Source organism: Lemur catta, chromosome 10, assembly GCF_020740605.2.
Source record: "Lemur catta isolate mLemCat1 chromosome 10, mLemCat1.pri, whole genome shotgun sequence".
Classification (NCBI taxonomy): Eukaryota; Metazoa; Chordata; class Mammalia; order Primates; family Lemuridae; genus Lemur; species Lemur catta.
Genome location: NC_059137.1, coordinates 89,065,715 through 89,072,883, shown reverse-complemented (window position 1 = coordinate 89,072,883; position 7,169 = coordinate 89,065,715). Strand labels below are relative to the sequence as shown.

General features: G+C 38.8%; 1 pseudogene; it reads right to left on the bottom strand.

Annotated features, from left to right (window-relative positions):
- Positions 1 to 246: 246 nt before the first annotated feature.
- LOC123646457 lies at positions 247 to 1,551 on the bottom strand (annotated as a pseudogene).
- Positions 1,552 to 7,169: the final 5,618 nt, after the last annotated feature.

The window sequence follows — 7,169 nt, the reverse complement described above, 5'->3', positions numbered from 1 at the left end:
TTCTACCATTTGAGTATGTGATACTCTAATGTTAAGAAATCAAGTCTAAGCCTAGGAAATTTAGACTGATTATTTTTGATATACAAAACTTACATATATAAACCCAGTCATTGTACCTGGTTTTCACCTATTTTTGTGTTAAAATTTTCCATAATTTATGGTTTGTCCCACACACAAAATCCTGAGCCGTGGGATACCAGGTAATAATATAATACGGTAGCAGCACAGTTTGCTTTTGCACGCTGTTCATGAGTCCACAGATTTATCTGAAGCTTCTTTTTTTTCTCCTGTAGTATCATTAAATATTTCATCAGATATCTTAGCTGTAGTAGGTGTAGTCTGGGGAGTCACAGTGTGTCCAAACCCTTGGTAGTGACCCACGGGTGAAGGTGGCATAGAAGAGGCAATGGAAACTGCATCTTGTGATGGTGATGATAACAAGCTTGTATGTTCATTTTGATCTTGATCCTCAGGAAACAATTTTTTCCTAGGATGTCCCCTGTCTGTCCAACATGCCTTACTTGTTCAGAAATATCATCTCTAATATCTGAAACATCCCACATGGCAAGAAAGGAATCAAAGCATGAGCCTTCTTCTGCTTCTTGGACATATGGTTTGTATGAGAAAGTGTAGTGATGAGCAATAGCAGCAAGGAGCATCTCAATACAGATTATAAAGTCCTGGAGTCCTGTAGCCACAGCTTCTACAGTTTGCCATTCCCATGTATGCTTTGCAGAAATAACGCCAACTTTCACCAACAAAGCAATAACTACTGCTTGCCAAAAAGAAACAAAAACCACTTGCTTTACACAAAGAAATTTGCCAACAGGTTGGATTGGACTCAGTTCTTCTTTTAAAACTTTATAAAAGAGCAGGAGACAATACATGGCAAACAATTGTGACATATTGTTTATTATAACCAAGTAAGTCCAAGCATTTGAAAAGCTGAAGTTCCCTTCATCATATATACCAAGCAGCTCACAGATTAAAGCAACAATGGTGGTGAATGGTCTGACAACTGTATACTGCAGTACACCTAGTTTGCACCTAAACAACAATACTTCTCCCATAGCCCATGGTGGACAGCAACATAAAGGAGGGAAATGTTTCTGCTGGTCTTTGGCTTCAAGTATTAATACCAGATTTGGATACCGGTTAGTTAGATAATTGGTAAGGAATCCCATAAAGTTGTAAATAACATAAGCTTCATAGCATTCTCTGCAGGTATCCACATATATTGCAATGCTGGGATATTTCAAAGCTATCTAAACTGTATATGGGTACCACCCAAAGAATCCTTATTATTGGTTTTTGTAGTTCAGGTTGTGTATAATGCACTAAGTGTTGCAATATCACCCACGGCGATATAGGTATAGTCAACAGCAAAAAGATTCCAGCAATAAACCAAGCCTTGGAGTGTATTCCAACCTCCAGTTCCTGTAATTCCCACACGCACAGGGGAACCGCAAACGCTATGGCCACCAGGTGGATGACCCCTGCTAAAGGTCGAAGCCACTGTCTCCAGTTCCTCCAGGTACAAGTGCAAGGCATGTTTTCGGATAAATTAGCTCCGGGTAGCAAGGGAAAAGAGCTCGAAGGAGATTGTAATGGGGAACCCTGTTCTCTGGCTGTTTTGCCAACTCGCGTACTACTGAGAAAGAGCTGTTGGTGACTTTACCAAAAGCTCGAGCCGCCTCCTGGCCGGTGCTGTGCTTTCTGTTGCTGCTGCTGCTGCTGCAACTGCGGCCTCTCAGGTTGCTACCGGGCGGCAGTGCGGGCAGCATCCTTTCTTCCCCACCCAGCACCTACCCGGTTTTACCGTGGTGGGATCTCCGGCGGGCCGCTCCCCCACCTGGGGACCGCCCCAGCTCTGCCTGCACCATGGCCTGGACGGCGGCCGACCAGGACCGGCCTCTAGGGACCCAGCACACGCCGGTTCTGCCCTACAGCTGCCTGCCCGCTCGCTCTTTTCTTTAGGGTTCGCGGTTCCTCCTCCAGCCCTCGCCGGTGTCTCTTCGCCTGATTCCGCTGGTAGATCAGGCCCCAAGATTTCCTCACTCGCTCGCACGGGACATCCCCTACGGCGGAACCCTGGCAAGCACTCTTGAATACAGGTTTCCGACAATGTTGGAGTGGGAACAAACTTTGAGGACTCTAATGAAAAGGCTCATGTGGCTCGCGCGTAGTGGCTCAGGCTGTAACACCAGCACTGTGGGAGGCCGAGGCAAGAGGATTGCTTGAGGTCAGGAAATGGAGACCAGCCTGAGGGAGAGCAAGACCCCATCTCTACTAAAAATAGAAAAAAATTAGCTGGGTGTGGTGGCGCATGCCTGTAGTCCCAGCTACTCAAGAGGCTGAGGCAGGAGGATCGCTTGAGCCCAGGAGTTGGAGGTTGCTGTGAGCTATGATGCCGCCTCTGCACTCTAGCTGGGGTGACAGAGCGAGACTCTGTCTCAAAAAAAAAAAAAAAGGCTGATGTGCTCACGAAAATTGCTAACCCAACATCAAACAGAACAAGCATGAATTACATGGAACTGAACTAATAGAGAACTGAAATAATTTCTTATGACTTTTTAAATTAGAAACATTGCTGATTTTTTTATGTTTTGTTTTCTAGAGTCAGGAATTTTTTTTTCTTTTGAGCTCTTTATAGCTTACGGCAAAATGGATATGATTTTGTGAACAAAAATTTGAAGTATTTATCTTTCTCTCTACCTGATTTATGCAGAATTTGGAAACTATGAGTATTCTTAATTTATGGCAATGTAGTTATTTGCGTTAAGTACATTAAGAATCTGTTTTCTTTTATTTCAGGGCACACTGGGGACACTGGTTATTTTACCAAGACTTTGACTGGAATGGCATATTTTTAAATATGCCCAGACTGTTTTGAGGAATTGAGATTGTTTTTATAGAGCCAATAAAAAGCTTCTTGGAAAGACTGGCTGGCTGCCTTGTCTAATGGTTCCTTTACAAGGTTCTTGACCTGTTGTAAGTAAAAATTGTCACTACCTGACAGGCCCAGCAACCTCACATTATTTGGGGACCTCAAGAAGAGAGGAATTCACCATGCATTGCAGAGGGTCTGGCAGATCCTTATCTCGGATAACCTCAAGAGGTTTTTGGAAGTCTCATCTCAGGTTGCTTATTAAAAAAAGTTCCAGAAAAGCCAATTTTAAAAGAGCCTATATGGCCAATCACTGTTCTTGCTACACTTCGTGCAAACAATCAGGCAAGTAAATGAAATGAATATTTATTTTGCAAATAAATCAGTCCTACTATCATTTATCTTTGGTAGAAATGGGAAACTGGAGACAATTATGTTTCTAATTATGTTATCTAATACACCTGTTATTAGATTCTAAACTTGTCCACCATTTTTGAGTTTTTATACTTTGGCTACAATTTGGACTCAATGCTAAATTCTCTCCTGGCTACAAGTCTTCAAACTAATATTTCCTCATACCTTGATTATTACACTGAGTGTTTTAAGAACTGTCACCATTGTTATTGTTCTATACACAAAGAGCATTGCAGCTCAACAGACTGTTTAAACTCTCTGGCTCACGTAGTTCTGCGTGAGCAAATTCCATTAGATTTTCTCATGGCAAAACAAGAGGGTGTCTGGGAAATAGCTAATATTTTAACTTACACCAATATATCAGGCAAAATGGAAACTCAAACAGAAAAGGTTTTCAGGCTGGCCTTGGTAGCTCATGCCTGTGGTCCCAGCACTTTGGGAGGCTGAGGCAGGAGGATCACTGGAGGCCAGGAGCTCAGGACTAGCCTCAGCAACATAGTGAAACCCCATTTCTAGATAAAATAAAATTTAAAAACTAGTCAGATGTGGTGGCACATGCCTGTAGTCCTATCTCCTAGGGGGCTGAGGTGGGAGGATCCCTTGGGCCCAGCAGTTTGACGTTATAGTGAGCTACAATTGGGCCACTGCACTCCAGCCTGGGTGACAGAGAAAGAGACCGTCTCTTAAAAAAACAGAAACCAACCAATCAGGGCTCAGCTGTATTGACTAATCAGACCTCAGCTGCACCAACCAATCAGAACTAAGCAAGTTTTAATTTTTCATTTGCATAAACAGACCTGTTTGGGAAACTGGGCCGGAACTTTTGCTATAAAACCTGAATCATTTCTTTGTTCTCAGAAACACAGATGCCTTTTATACCAAAGGCTGCATTTCCCTGGTTTGTGAAATATTCCCTAGAATAAAGTCTCTTTCCTCCAAAAAAAAAGTACACATAGGAAAAAAGACCGATAGAAACATATTCTAAAATGTTAACAGTTTTTATTTCCAATCCATGTAGCAGGATTGTGGAAGATTTTTGTTTTCTTTTTTGTTTATGTTCATTTCCTAATTTGTCTGCTATGTCATTGTGTGTGACATTAAAAATAACATGTGAAAGGTTACAGAACTTAGTGTATCATGTTCTCCTTGCTTGTACAGCAATTTTCCTTCACTGTGTTTCAATGTGCTTATCTAATCACTTTCCATTATTATTGCCACACACATTTTATGCTCACGCATTTGAAAATATGAATTAATAAATGACTGATGGGTAGATGGGGTGGATGGATGGATGGATGAATATATAGTAGGGATGGGTGGATGGATGGAAGAGGACCTGAGTAAATGGTACTAAATTTGTTGCTTATTTTCTTTAAAGGCTGTCATGAATTTAAACATTGGCCAAATTTTTTATGTTCATTTATAAAAACTAAAAGCAATACACTGTTTGATCTTCATTTTTGCTTCTCTTGATTTGGTACCTGACCCAAGAGATATAAGTCAAGGTCACAATTTTCTTAATAATATGGATGAATAGCAATGTAGAAATATAATTATTTCTCCTTATGGAATAAGCTGTCAAAAATCAGCATATAAAATGTTTCTGATATGAATAAGTCTAATGTTTGTTATTATGCAAATATGATCTCATTTGATTGTTTCCCAATTTGTTATTGTGGCAAAATACACACAACATAAAACGTACCATCATAACGATTTTTAAGTGTACAGTTCAGTGCTACTGAATACGTCTATAGTGTTGTGAAACCACCACCAACATCAATCTGCAGAACACCTTTTATCTGTAAAACTGAAAGCCTACACCCATGAAAAGATGACTCCCTATTCCCATGTGCCCCCAGCCCATGGCAATCCCCACTCTACTTTCTGTGACTATCATTTTGACTACTTTAAGCACCTTGCGTATGTAGAATCAGACAGTATTTGTCTTTTTGTTGACTGGCTTATTTCACTTAGCATTATGTCCTCACGTTTCGTTCATGCTGTAGCGTACGTAATTATTTCCTTTTCAATTTTTTTTTAGATTTTTTACCCTCATCCTCTATGTGATGGTAAATTTCCTCCTTTTTAAAGGTCTAATAATATTCCATTTATGTATATACCACATTTTGCTTGTCCATTCATCCATCAGTGGTCACTTAGGTTACTTCCACATTTTAGCTACTGTCAATAATGCTAGTATGAATATAGGTATGCAAAACTCTTTTTAAGACCCTGCTTTTATTTCCTTTGGGTATATATCCAGAAGTGGAATTGCTGGGTCGTATAATAATTCTATTTTTACTTTTTTGAGGAACCTCCAAACTGTTTTCCATAACGGTCGCACCATTTTACATTCCCAGCAACAGTGCACAAAAGTTCCAATTTCTCTACATCCTTGTCAGCAGTTTTTATTAATATTTTCTGTTTTTTTGATAGTAGCCATCCTAATGGGTGCAAGGTGTCATCTCATTGTACTTTTGATTAGCATTTCCCTAACAATTAGGGATATTGAACACACTTTCACATATTTATTGTAAGCCTATTCTATGACCTCATTCTGTGCATTGCCTTTTTACTCTAATTTTACTGTGATTAATATTGTCCTTAGATTCACAAAATTTCTTAATTTTTATGAAGATTTGTGTACTTTTTTGTTATTGCTCATGCCTGTGCCTTTGGTGTCATAGCCACGAAATCATGCCAAATCCAAATGTTGTGAAGCTTTTGCCTTATGTTTCCTTCTAAAAGTTTTATAGTTTTAGGTCATCCATTTAGGTCTTTGATCATTTTAGTTAATTTTTGTATGTAGTGTTAAATAAGAGTTTAACTTCATTCTTTTGCATGTGGATGTTCAGTTGTCCTGGCACCATTTTTTGAAAAGATTGTTCTTTCCTCATTGAATATTCTTGGTATCCCTGTGGAAAATCATTTGATCATATATGTGAGGGTTTATTTCTGGGCTTTCTATTTTATTACATTTGTCTGTATGTCTGCCTTTTTGTCAGTACTACACTGTTTTGATTACTCTCACTTTGTAGTAAGTTTTAAAACAAGGAAGTGTGAGTCCCCCAGCTTTGTCCTTCTTTCTCAAGAATGTTTTAGGTACTCAAGGACACTTGATACTGTACATATTTTAGAATTTTTTTTATTATTTCTGCAAACAATGGCATTACAATTTTGATGGGAATTGCATTGTGTCTGGAGATCATTTCAGATAGTATTTACATCTTACCAATATTAAGTCTTCCAATACATTAACATGGAATGTATCTCCACATATTTCTGCCTACTTTAATTTCCTTCAGCAATGTTTTATGAATTTTATTGTACAAGTCTTTTACCTTCTTGGTTAATAATTAAGTATTTTATTATTGTTGATGCTATTAAAATGGAGTTGTCTCCATAATTTTTTCAGATTGTTCATTGTTACCATATACAAATGCATCTGATTTTTGCATGTTGGTTTTGTGACCTCCTACTTTGCTGAATTTATTATTTCTAAAGGTTTCTTTATGAAATCTGTAGGGTTTTTTACATATAACATCATATGATCTGTGAACAGAGATAATTTAATTTTTTCTTCTCTAATTTGGATGTCTTTTATTTCTTTTTCTTGACTACTTACTGTGGCTAGAATTCCAGTACTGTGTTGAACAGACACGATGAAGATGGGCATCCTTGTCTATTTCTAATCTTAGAGGAAAAGTTTTTAGGCTTTCACCATTGAGTATGATATTTTAACCACACCAGACCACTGTGGTCCAACTTTGTTAAGTTGTGAGTTGTTTTTCAATTGCCATGGACCCTCAGGTTGTAATCTGAACATGCACAGATGAACCAAGCATGCTGGGACTGAATTAAGAAG